A 13,267-nucleotide genomic window follows, 5' to 3' on the forward strand; every position below is an offset into this window, starting at 1 on the left:
CATACATTTTACAATTAAATATTGTAATGTTGAAAATGTCTGAAAAACTTAGATTTTAAGGTATTATTTGAGTAAAACTACATCTTTTGGGGTTGTTCACATTGGAATTCACAGTATAAATCTGTAGATTTTTAAGCAAACAAAAACATTCATTTTTACAGAAGCAAGATGTTAAAAAATAGGGTCCACCGTAATAATACAACCAGTAAATACCATTAAAAAAGCAAATATCAGCAGTAAAAGACAATAAAATTGATAGTATTTTTTATTTTAAAATTCAGATACTGATATACAGATTAAAAGTTAGGCCTGCAGTAGAGATGTGACGGTGATAATATTCTCCCACCGGTTAATCGACTTATGACAACATCGGTATTACCGGTTTCATCGTGGGGGTGGGGGGTGTTAGAGTGATGTAATTTTTTTTTACATGGCGTCAATTCATCATTCGTATTGAGTTTGATTGACATGCGATCTGACCAATCAAATTCCACAATTTTTGTGCGACAAAGCAGTCAGAAGAGTTATTAGGCTTGTTCGACTTCATGCAGCTCTGCGCAGACCGATCGGCGGCTGACTTGAAGCAGTGCATGCCGGTTAGAAAATTTGTCCGACTTGATCCAGCGCCGACGCCACGTGACTGTGACGTATGCCATCAAAGTACCGCGAGAGCGATTCGAGAGTAGCCAGAGAACTCAGCCAGCGCAGCTTCTCAAGAGCGGCTGCACTGGGCTGCACGTGGGCTGATGACGACACAGCTGTTCCACGATTGGCCGGATTCATTGCATGACAACGATCACATGTGTTGCGTGTTTATTCAAACACCTTTAGTTCCTCTAAAGCGCACAAATCAGTTTTTTTATAACAGTAAACACTCTTTTCATGTAGTTGCGATGTTATATTGTGTCATGTTTATCAAAATAAAACTGATTAAAAAACGTAGACTCCACTTCATTGATAGTAGCTTATGTTGAACTTTATTCTTGTTCAAACGGACGCTGTGTGAAGCAGTACATAAAGTATTGAATGAAAATGTCTCTGAAACATTATTTGGCAAATATTGCATTTATTTCACTTCAGCTGTGGTAAAGTATGCAAACACCACGTGATCGGTCACTACGGGAACCAGAAAGTGTCCGACTTCACATCTCCGTTTGCAGCTCCTCCCCGCCTGCATGCGGCTACTCTCGCCGATCGGGTGCATCCAGCCGCAGCCGATGTCGAACACACCTATTGATTAACTTCGGTGGATTTGGCTTTGGCTTTAACTGAGGCAATCTGTCACGACACATTAAAGAGCCAAAAAACGGTAGGCGTATTTTATTTTTGTTTGACTGACCAAATTTGAAAGTTGAGACTTTGTTTCATATTAAATATTACCTGCTCGGTCCTGTCTTTCAGCGCGTTGTCAGTGTCCTCTATTTAGGTTATATTTCAGCACTTCGCGAATGGACAGCGACTTCTAAGTAGCACGAACGCGTAACCTTGCACATAGAGAACGCTCTTAAGAGCTAAGATGCATCGTTATCGGGAAACCCGGCCCTGGTCTCCGCACTAGCCTAACTAAAAACTATGAAAGCCGTGTGACCGGCCAACCGGTAAAAAATAAAATAAAAAATACATTAAAGAAACTATTCCCTCTGATTTTGTTTCATTAATAAAGTTTGACTAATCGCAGCAGTCTCGCATTCGTTTAGAGCTCGTGTGAATTGCACGTATAAATTGAAGTTAACGAACAACCTCGTTCCATCAGGAAATGCCACATGAGTTTCACTGCGCTTTATGAAGAGTTTTTCTTTTGCGTGAAGAAGCCGTTCGCCGGAGATGTGTTAAAAGATTCATTCATACACACAAGAGAGTGCGCACTATTCATGATTATTAGGCTACCGGTATACTAATCCTCCTGTCTCCGGGTCTGAGTGAGTAATTTACTCTCTTACCTTTGTTCTTTGATTAACATTAATGACACTCCATCTGACACGCGTCCCATTTTCTCACAAATACATTCATTTATGATATTATTTAAATCATTTGCTCTTATGAGGACACTCGACAAAATGGACATTTTGGCATAATTTGTGTGTGTGTTATGTTTTGTTCAAGGCCGAAAAGAGAACTCGATACTGACGCGCGTCTTTTCCGTGTGTGTGTGTGTGTGTGTGCGTGCGTGTGTAATAGGCAGGACTTAAAGCGCAGTCTCTTGTTTTGTCGCGCTTGAATGGTTGAGCGTGATCATACAACGCTAGTCAACTGGTGACAGAAAATACGGATACTGCGTAATTGCTTTAAAAAATTTTTTTTGCGGTGCTGCCGTGGGCAAGTGATGTAACACCGACTATCGTGCCAAGCCTAGCCTGCAGTATATCATTGTTAACCTTCTGATAAAAAAATCAACAGCAAAAGATGTTTAAAATAAAGTTCATGGTTGTGAATAAAATTGATTTCAATAATCTTTTTTAATTATTATTTTAAAACAACTTTATGTTGTTTCACGCCATATTATCAGACCACCTTAAGTGGGTCCGCCTTAAATTAAAAACGTTCGAATTGCAGAGAAAAAATGTTTTCTGGTAGCAACATTGTGTAGTATGAGCGAACAATTTCACCAAAAAAAGGGGAAGCAAGGCAAGACGTGGCTGCAGCGGTCTGCAGACGTGACTTCTGATCAAACCTCCTCCTATAGAAACAAAGAGCGACATTACATTGCGGGATGACGTCACCTGAAAATGACGCTGCTGAGCTGTGTGCCGCGCGCTTTTTTTTTTCTTGCAGGAGACTTGTTGGCTTCGCTAACGGACGCAGTTTTGAACTCGTATTAGCGCCATTTTTAGCTGCTTGGACCACAGCATCTTCGGAATTTGTAGACATCCTGGCAGCTTACAATTAATTCGAGGTGAGGTGAGTACATGCAACTTCAAGTTATCTCTGTTATAAAAACCCACCAGCCCAGCTTTTATAGATAATTTTAGGAGTTCGTTTTTTATGAGTGAGGTTGTGAATTTAGTTAGCATTACTGTGGCGAGGGAAGCATTGCTCTTGATTAGCTTCTGTGTTTGGCGTGCTTAATTTGCTAGGGAGGAATTACCCAAGTACATGGAGATATGTTAACCTGTAATTTCTGTGGTAAGGTAGTTCAGTCATCAAGGGGCTAACTTACGTGCTTCATTGTAAACTGCATCGGAATGAGCCACGTTGTTTCTTTCGGTGTATTGAAGCAGACTGCAAGCAGACATACACCAGGTATGGCGCGTTTAAGGCTCATTTTTACCGAAGACACTCTGCCCCTACCCATGTCACTGGTGTTGCGGTGGTTCTCTTACGAGAGGTTCTCTCGTATTGCGTAAGTTGCTTACGCATCGGGAAAGTCTTCTTTCTTCGAGATCTGAAACCAAAAATTATCCTTAATTTTGTATTCATTGTCAACGCAGTGCGGCAGCCGGCAGACCATGGCAGGCTGTATGAGCGTGCTCATTGGCTGCTCAGCGGCAACTGCTTAAGCCTACCAGTGAGCCCTGAGTGACGTCACATCCAATGAGCGCCCTCCACACCCCTCTAACCGTCAAGATGGGTGTGGCCAGTGTGTATATAGGCAGGGCTCACAGGCTGAAATTCTGATTTTCTTGTCTTCAGCGAAGCTCTTCGCATCGCTGGATCTTGAGAGCCGCCGCCGTTGAAACCAGCGACCAGCAAGCCTAGGACAGCGCCTGAAGAAGCTGGCCGCCTTTGCCGCCTTCAGCCATCCGTGCCTGCTACGCTATCCGGCGACATATCCTTTTATTACTGCTGTGTGTGCTCGCCCTGCGACACACACTATCTCTCACTGTTCTAAAAGAGTGTTCTTTTGTCAAAACGCCTCGTTTTTTTCCTGCGGCTCGTGCCGCGCCCCGCTCAGCAATGGAGACCGCCACCTCTTCTGCGCTCTCTGCCTGGGCCGCGAGCACGCCGCCACCGCACTCTCTACGGGCGGCTGCCCCGAGTGCTAAGAACTTTCAATGTCGACCCTGCGGGCTCGACTTGAAGTTTTCGACCAAGCTGTCGCTCCGCCTGTCCCTGCCGGGCCGCGCAATAGGAAGCGCCGCTCGCAGAGACCACCGGAGACTGATATGACTGAGGAGCTCGCCGTAACCTCTCCCTCGAGCTTCTCTCTCGCTCTCTCCGCCCCCCCTCCCGGCCGCTCAACCGCCGGCTCTCGCCCGCGCCGCCGCCGCGTCAGGGGATGAGGCGAATGAGATAAACACCCTCCCTCTGTTCGAGCCGCGCAAACTGCGCCGCTCACAAGGGATGGCAGAAACGGACGGTCCTGGAGCTCTCTTTACGTTACAAGAAAGCTACTCCGTCCTCGCGCGGACCTACCTCAATTTCTCACACATTTCTCAGTCCCCTCTTAAGTTCAGGCGACTGGAATTGTTCATATTGCAGTATACGAGCCTGTTATAAATAACGAACCGGTATATCTACCCGCTCACCTGCGCGCAACCACCGTTCTCACGGCGACCCAGAGAAATCTCAAATGAGCATAATGTCCGGTTGCACAGCTCACGCCGTATGTGTTTCAAATGCAGTGAATGTGCCCACGTTTCCGTGTTCACCCATGCACACAAGCACTATAAATCCCGTGTCTCTCACAGAGCCCACTCTCATAAAGTAGGCAGAAGCCGCTCGAGTGTTAAAAGTAGGTCACGTGTCCACCTCACCGTCCCCACACCTACTCACTGCCCGCTCTGTCACACGGCCTCTCACGACCGGTCATGTTTTAAATGTAAATTCTGTGGCCGCCCTCGAGCGCTCACACATACTAACGAACATTTCGCCCCCGACGCCGCCCTCGCGCATCGCGCCTCACACTATATGTTCCCCGTCCAAAGCCACCGGGACACTGTGTGTAAAACGGCCAGCTATCGCTGTGTGCGATCCGCCGTATCTAAGCACCGAGAGCGCGCGCGCTGCGCCCGCCCCTCCGTTTCGAGCTCTCGAGCCCGCGATGCGCGGCGATCAGAGCCCGGAGGCCATTCTGCCCCTGGCTGCACACGCAAGAGTGTGGGAAGCTCTTCCAGGCGCATCAGAATGGGTGCTAAGCACAGTAAAACTAGGCTATACTCTGCAGTTCGCTTGCCGCCCCCCGCGCTTTCGGGCGCGTACCGAGACGAGAATGAATGGGGAAGTAGCACATCTACTTCGAGCAGAAATAGCCACACTTCTGTGCAAAGGGGCTATAGAACCGGTTTCCCCCTTCTATGAGCGAGTCGGGCTTTTACAGCCGATATTTCCTCGTTCCCAAGAAGGACGGAGCTCTCAGACCGATTTTGGATCTGAGATATTTGAACAAAGCTCTTATGAGAAGACCGTTCAAAATGCTCACAACCAGGCAGATCCTCGCGCAAATTCGCCCGAGGGACTGGTTTATCTCTCTCGATCTAAAGGACGCATACTTTCAGATCCAGATAATACCCCGTCACAGGCCATTCTTGAGATTCGCCTTCGACAGTCAGGTATATCAATACACCGTCCTGCCGTTCGGCCTGTCTTTGGCACCCCGTACATTCACGAAGTGCATGGACACGGCTCTCGCTCCCCTGAGAGGTCAGGGGATGCGAATTTTGAACTATCCGGACGATTGGCTGATTCTAGCACAGTCAGAGGCCGAACTCATCGCCCACAGAACAGTGCTTCTCAGCCACCTGGAAAACCTGGGGCTCACGGAGAGCTCAAGAGCTCATTAGTGCCCAGTCAATCAACCTCTTCCTGGGTTTGGATCTGGACACTGTGGCAATGACGGCCCGCCTATCGCCACGGCGCGCGCGCTGCGTTCAACGCCTGGCTGCGTCTTTCCAACCGGGCAGCACCGCACCTCTCAAGACATTTCAGAGGATGCTGGATTGTATGGCTTCAGCTGCAGCAGTGCTTCAGCTGGGTCTATTGCATATGCGCCCGCTGCAACGCTGGTTGAACGCCCGAGTGCCTCACAGAGCCTGGGTTTCTGGCGGCATTCGAATCAGAGTGACTCAGAGCTGCGTTTCAGCACTGAAGCCCTGGTTAGCGGCCGACTGGTACCAGCGGGGAGTGACAATGGGAGCCGTCTCACACCGCAAAGTTATCTCGACGGACGCTTCCACCTCAGGTTGGGGCGCTCTTTTCGAGGGCAAACCGGTCTTTGGCCTGTGGTCAGACCAAGAGAAATGCCTCCACATAAATTGTTTGGAGATGATAGCGGTCGACATGTCACAACATGTCCGTGGTGTCCTATGTGAACCGACAGGGCGGTGTCAGGTCCAGGAACCTGTGCAACCTGACAGAACGCCTTCTCGTGTGGGCTCACCGTTCGTTGCGCTCGCTGAGAGCCGTGCACGTGCCGGGCCATTTGAATGTCGGCCCAGACAGACTGTCCAGAGACATTATTCCCCCGGGAGAATGGTCCCTGCACCCTCAGACAGTCCAGTTCCTCTGGCGCCTATTCGGCGAGCGGAGGTTGACCTCTTTGCGTCGAAAGACAACGCTCACTGCCCGATATTTTTCTCAAAGCGAGGACGCGCTGTCCCAAACCTGGCCCAGCCTCCCGCTGTACGCTTTCCCTCCGATCTCCGTTACCACAGGTCATAGCGAGGATCAGGGAAACGCACCACCCAGTGCTTCTCATAGCCCCGCGTTGGGAGAACCAAGTCTGGTACCCAGAGCCAGTGAGGCTGTCGCACTCACCCCCCATGGCCGATCCCGGTGAGAAAGGATCTCCTCTCTCAAGCCGGTGGATCAATCTGGCATCCCCATCCGGAGCGATGGTCTCTGCATGCATGGATAATCAACGGATACACGTTGACCTGCCAGAAGGGGTTGTGAACACGATCACACAGTCTAGAGCTCCCTCCACGAGATGGCTCTATGCATCTAAATGGTCAGTGTTCTCTAAATGGTGCGCTACCAAGAGCTTCGATCCACGTACATGTGGGGTCCCGCGAGTGCTCTCCTTCCTACAGGAGCTGTTGGATAAGGGCAGGTCCCCTTCCACGCTCAAAGTGTATGTGGCGGCTATCGCAGCGTTCGCTGAGACGACGCGCAGCCGGGCAATAGGAAGGAACGAGCTTATTATCCGTTTCCTCAGAGGAGCTAGACGGATGAATCCCCCGCGGCCCCCCTCGGTTCCTATCTGGGATCTGTCCTTGGTCCTGGAGGCCCTGAAGGCTTTTCCCTTTGAACCACTTGAATCCGTGGATCCAAAGTACCTTTCGCTCAAAACCGTTTTTCTGATAGCTCTGTCTTCAGTAAAACGCGTGGGGGATCTGTTAGCCCTGCATGTCTTGAGTTCGGACCAAATGACTCAAAGGTCATTCTCAGACCGAGACACGGTTACATCCCCAAAGCGATTGGAACCCCCTTTAGGGCACAAATCATCTCCCTCTCGGCTCTGCCAGCATCCGATAACGGGGACAGTGATAACCTCCTATGCTCTGTTAGGGCGCTGAGAGTTTACATCACGCGCTCCGCCGCTTTCAGGCGTTCCGAGCAGCTCTTCGTTTCTTTTGGCGGACGCACCAAGGGTCTCGCCGCCTCGAAACAGAGCCTGTCCAGGTGGATAGTGGACGCGATTGCAGCAGCTTACGCCTCCAAACACCTGCAGTGCCCTTTGGGTATCAGAGCCCAGTTCACTAGAGGCATGGCCTCTTCGTGGGCCTGGTCCAGCGGAATTTCTATTCACGATATTTGTATGGCAGCGGGCTGGGCCTCCCCATCGACATTCGTGAGGTTTTATAACCTGGAAGTTCCTGCCTTGCAGGCTAAACTATTATCAGTATAAGCGGCATGTATGCTCTGCCCAGTCGATTATGCGCAGACTACGTTCACATACTGGTGATATTTCTGGTATGGCACCAAGGGAAGGAGTATTTTGTGCTCAGACCGGCTGTGCCGCTCTGTTCCTTTATTCCCCGTTACGCGCTTGTGTACTGGTGCTGGCCCGCGCTGCTGGCCGCCCGCCCTACACTCTGTCGCGCTGGGAATATTCTCCCAACAAATAGACAGCGAAACCGCTCTATTTCTTTCCCTAATATGTGCTTATGTACTGTGTGGGCCCGCCCTGCCGGCCGCACTATTTACATTGATATGTATAGACCGGCTGTGCCGCTCTATCTATCTACGAAGTGAAGTGCTTTGTACATGTGTTGGCCCGTTTCTCCGACCGGCCACCTGTTTTCAGCGTTATGTTTTCCCCGGTCTCCCTGGGATTCATGTGCTGGATGCTCGGCGCGCACGGCGTTGACAAGGGGTTCCCGATGCGTAAGCAACTTACGCAATACGAGAGAACCTCTCGTAAGAGAACGTACTCGGTTACCTAATGTAACCTCGGTTCTCTCTAGAAGAGGGAACGAGTATTGCGTAACCTGCCGTGACGCGCCACAAGCTTTTGCGCTTCAGACTACGAAAACCAGAATTTCAGCCTGTGAGCCCTGCCTATATACACACTGGCCACACCCATCTTGACGGTTAGAGGGGTGTGGAGGGCGCGAAGCTGGCAGGCTGGTAGGCTTAAGCAGTTGCCGCTGAGCAGCCAATGAGCACGCTCATACAGCCTGCCATGGTCTGCCGGCTGCCGCACTGCGTTGACAATGAATACAAAATTAAGGATAATTTTTGGCTTCAGATCTCGAAGAAAGAAGACTTTCCCGATGCGTAAGCAACTTACGCAATACTCGTTCCCTCTTCTAGAGAGAACCGAGGTTACATTAGGTAACCGAGTACGTTTCTGCGTTTACATGTGCAATGGCGATGTGTGAACGTTAGTTTTATAAACTCTAAAGAGTTAATAGCTCATCTGAAGAGCCATATTGTGGAAGGACACGTGGTCACTTGTCCAGTAAGAGGATGCACAAATACCTTTAGAGTTAAATCATCTTTTACTGCCCACATGTCACGTAAACACAGAGTTTTCAGACAGCAACATTGGTGATTTATATAGAGAGTCTGCATGTCAATCATCATCTGTTCCAATTAAAAATGATGCTATTGCATTTCTTGTCATTTATTCATTGAGGCAGTCATTTTTCTGTTTTTGCTAAAAAAATTCAGGAAATGAATGTAATTCATGTTTTCCTGAAAATGGTTAATATACATTTGTTAGTTGACTTTAAGTGCAGAGCTTAAGCAGTTTTGGCTTTCTTTTTTCATAATGCCAGGAGAAGCTTTAGATGCTTGTTTTGCCTTTATTTGTTTAAAGCAATATATTTGACTAGCAGCAAGTGTGTGGAGGTCAAAATATGTTCAAGACAATAAAAATGTCAGTGAAGGACATCTGAGATTTTGTTGCAGTAGTTTTCTGATGCATGTGTTTAAGGTTTAAGGGTGGTGACACAGCTAAGACCCGAGAGTCTCTTTCAAGATTAGTAAAGTAAACAGATTCTAGAAGATATTTTACACATTTCTCTGTTGTTTCTAAATCTTATTTTGTCTTTATTATGATTAAAAAGGTTTGTTTTGTTCCTGCCCTTTTCAGACACTGAATTTGAGCAGAAACCATAAGTATACTCAAAAGGACCTGTGACTCTCAGGAAATGGTGAGATTTCAGGTCATAATCTTTTTTCTTTTTTTTTCTTCATTAAATTCATTTTCCTTTGTCCCATTACGATATTGCTGTTTTGTTTTTGTAAACAGCATCAAATGAGAGTGACAGGTGAAACAGTTTCAAGACAATGGCAGGAAAAGCATGCTGAAGATTGAATCAAACCTTGGCTGGAAATATTTGGTATGTGTTTTACCGTAAATCAAATTGTTGAAAAACATTCAGCTACACTGCAACACAGGGAAACTTGTTTTGCACTTATTTTCTTGTTACTTTAATTTCTTGTCTCATTATTTTTGTCAGTTATTATTATTTATGGTGTATGCCCTTTTTGTTTTCTTTCTGAATGCAGAAGGGATCTAGCCAGTCCACAATGAAAGCTTTGTTGCCCCCCTGTGAGTCTTCTGGCAGAAATGATGGCACCTGTATTCTTTGGTTTCCCTAAACATCACACCCTGTTTATACGAGGCTCTTCAATTAAGTCTGCACCCAAAGATTCAATAAGAGGTAAGCAGTGGTATTATTCAAGTTTTGCAAAAGAAAGATGGACAGGACTAATCTTAAAGGGATAGTTCACCCAAAAATGAAAATTCTGTCAGTAATTACTCACCCTCATGTTGTTCCAACCCCGTAAGACCTTCGTTCATCTTCGGAACACAAATTAAGATATTTTTTAGGGGTGCACCGAAATTTCGGCCGCCGAAAATTTTCGGCCGAAATGGCATTATCGGTTTCGGGCCGAAATAAAAAAAAACAGCCGAAAACGTTTAACCGAAAATGAATGTCACCCGCGCCTCCCATCCGTGCGCAAGCGCTTAGGTTTCACTCACGGTCGAGCTGTTATCACGCATCTGCCTATCAAAGATTAAGCATGTCAAAGGGCTGTCACTTATTGCACAATCGATCGGACCAACCAACACAAGTTTCGAAAACGAAAATAGGGAATCGATTTTAACGGCCTTCTCTCGGAGCGCGTCCAGCTCGTCACTACAGTATACGCTCGCAGCGAACGCGCGTCACACAGCAACTGCAGGTTCTGACACACACACACACACACACACACACACACACACACACACACACACACACACACACACACACAGCCTATTTCTGCATAATATAGTGCATAATATGTAGCCTTCAGTAATGCTTTTCATTGATGTTATGGCAGTCCACATTGCTGACTTGTGCGCCCTCTTTACGGTCGTCCTAATGCCTGTTTAGTTGTCCGTGGATTTGCCTATATTTGGCGTTGAAAATGGATCAACGCCAAATAAAGGCAATTTACTAACGATTCAATGAACACTTAGCCTATGTCTCAATGTAGTGTTTAAGCGTAGTGCGTCTGTGTTGTACGTCAAAATAAAGTCGTTATTTTTGTTTGTTTTTGCGCACAAAAAGTATTCTCGTCGCTTTATAAACTTAAGATTGAGCCACTGGAGTCACTTGGACTATATTAACGATGTCTTTAATACATTTTCTGGGCCAGCAAGTTTCGGTCACCTAGAAGCCTATGGAGGAGTGAGACAACTCTCAGATTTAATCAAAAATATCTTAATTTGTGTTCCGAAGATGAACGAAGGTCTTACGGGGTTGGAACAACATGAGGGTGAGTAATTACTGACAGAATTTTCATTTTCTGGTGAACTATCCCTTTAATCAGCCGAGCTCAGGTTCATGTCCAGGTGAGCAGTTTCATACGATGAAGGAAACTGACGCTATAAAATGTAGATTGAATGATAGGTCTCATCACCATGCATTCAGTCATTAACTTCAAGTTCTATGATAAATCAATAGGAAACTTAAATACAATGTTTTCCAACAAATTATGATTGTGATTAGGGCTGCGTTGTCAATATACATAAGTAGATTTAAAGGATTAGTTTACTTTAAAAAAAACTTTTGCTGATAATTTACTCACCCCCTTCCCCATGTCATCCAAGATGTCCATGTCTTTCTTTCTTCAGTCGAAAAGAAATTAAGGTTTTTGATGAAAACATTCCAGGATTTTTCCCTATATTATGGTCTCCAATGGGACCCAAAAGGTTCAAGGTCCAAATGACAGTTTCAGTGCAGCTTCAAAGGGCTTTAAACGATACCAGACGATGAATAAGGGTCTTCTAGCGAAACGATCGGTCATTTCAAAAATAAATAAAAAAGTTTAAGTTTTATAAGCACAAATGCTCGCCTTGCTCTGTTCTGTGATGCGCGTTCGTGAAGTCACGTAATACGCAATTACGTTTAAAACGTCACGCTTGAAAAACTTCTGTCCTGAAGAAAATTTTCTTTTAGGCTTTTTAATATTAAAGCACCCAGGATACGCACACGAAATGGGCATTTTAAACGATAAACTGACACAAATTCATTTGAATATGTGTATATGGTCCTCCTTCCGCACATTTGTAAACACGTCAACTTGACCTTTTCAACGTAATTGCGCATTACGTGACGTCACTAACGCGCATCACAGAACAGAGCAAGGCGAGCATTTGTGCTTATAAAACTTAAACTTTTTTATTTATTTTTGAAATGAGCGATCGTTTCGCTAGATAAGACCCTTATTCATCGTCTGGTATCGTTTAAAGCCCTTTGAAGCTGCACTGAAACTGTCATTTGAACCTTGAACCGTTTGGGTCCCATTGGAGACCATAATATAGGGAAAAATCCTGGAATGTTTTCATCAAAAACCTTAATTTCTTTTCGACTGAAGAAAGAAAGACATGGACATCTTGGATGACATGGGGGTGAGTAAATTATCAGCAAAAGTTTTTTTAAAAGTGAACTAATCCTTTAAGAACTGCATACTTTACACCTAAGAAATCATTTATCATTAGATCTGTTTTTGACAGCACGTTTTGTTCATTTCTGTGCATTTTGCTCAAGCACTGATCAAACTTTTGAAACTTTGTCCATTTTTTGCTGCAGAGGGGATCCTGTCAGTCCAAAGTGAACTCCTGATGGACATTGAAGTACTCCTGCAGAGCTTGTATCTTCGACACCATGCGCATTAGAAACTCCACTGAGTGCTTTCCTTCACCAAGGCAGGACCCAGTGACTCATTACTGTTGATCGGTCAGGGGCAGGTCATTTTTTGTTTCATGTTTATTCATTCCTCCATGGATTACCAGCCATATATATGGACACATGCTGTATTCTCAAGATATATGCTGTTTGGTAGGAATAGAGAAAATGATATGTTTAGTCTGTTTTCAAATGGTATGTCAAATTTTCTCATTGTTTATCAGTAATATTCACTACCTTGGTTATATATGAGCATCTTTAGATTTTTCTATATTTAGCGGTTGCAAATGTAAAATGTACGGTAAACTATTTATGTTCCTCATATTGTACTGTATTTTTAGCGGTAAAATACCGGCAGCTGTGGTTGCCAGGAATTTACCGTAAAATGTATCTGGTCAAAATAAAATGCTGTAATTTGTTATACAATTTCACTGTGTTTTTTACTGTCAAAGGTTTTAATAAGGTTTAACATATTTCTGTTATTTTTACAGTTATTTACCATAATAGGGTCTATCCTATTACTGTTAAATTAACAACAAATTACTGTATATATTATTATATTATAACTTTTTTTTTACTGCAAATATCCGTAAAAAGCTATGGAAAGTTAACATCAGACGCAATGTGCTGCCCAAAGAGAGAGTCTCTTAAATCTTTTTCCAAACCTGAAAGATGTGAAGATATGTTAAGTCAGAGATTGT

The 13,267-nt window shown here is 45.5% G+C and overlaps 1 long non-coding RNA gene across 2 annotated transcripts; it reads left to right on the top strand.

Moving 5' to 3' along the window:
- The first annotated feature begins 2,773 nt into the window (after positions 1-2,773).
- On the top strand, positions 2,774-12,970 carry LOC311073855. 2 transcript variants are annotated; one of them, XR_014604218.1, is made up of 5 exons: positions 2,774-2,898; positions 9,479-9,539; positions 9,638-9,728; positions 9,898-10,052; positions 12,471-12,970. It is a non-coding gene; the product is annotated as an uncharacterized lncRNA (long non-coding RNA). The 2 variants fall into 2 exon arrangements; XR_014604219.1 differs by having other exon boundaries at positions 2,780-2,893.
- Positions 12,971-13,267: the final 297 nt, after the last annotated feature.

The sequence above is a fragment of the Abramis brama genome (genome assembly GCF_963993115.1).
Source record: "Abramis brama genome assembly, chromosome: 22".
In the NCBI taxonomy this organism is placed as follows: domain Eukaryota; kingdom Metazoa; phylum Chordata; class Actinopteri; order Cypriniformes; family Leuciscidae; genus Abramis; species Abramis brama.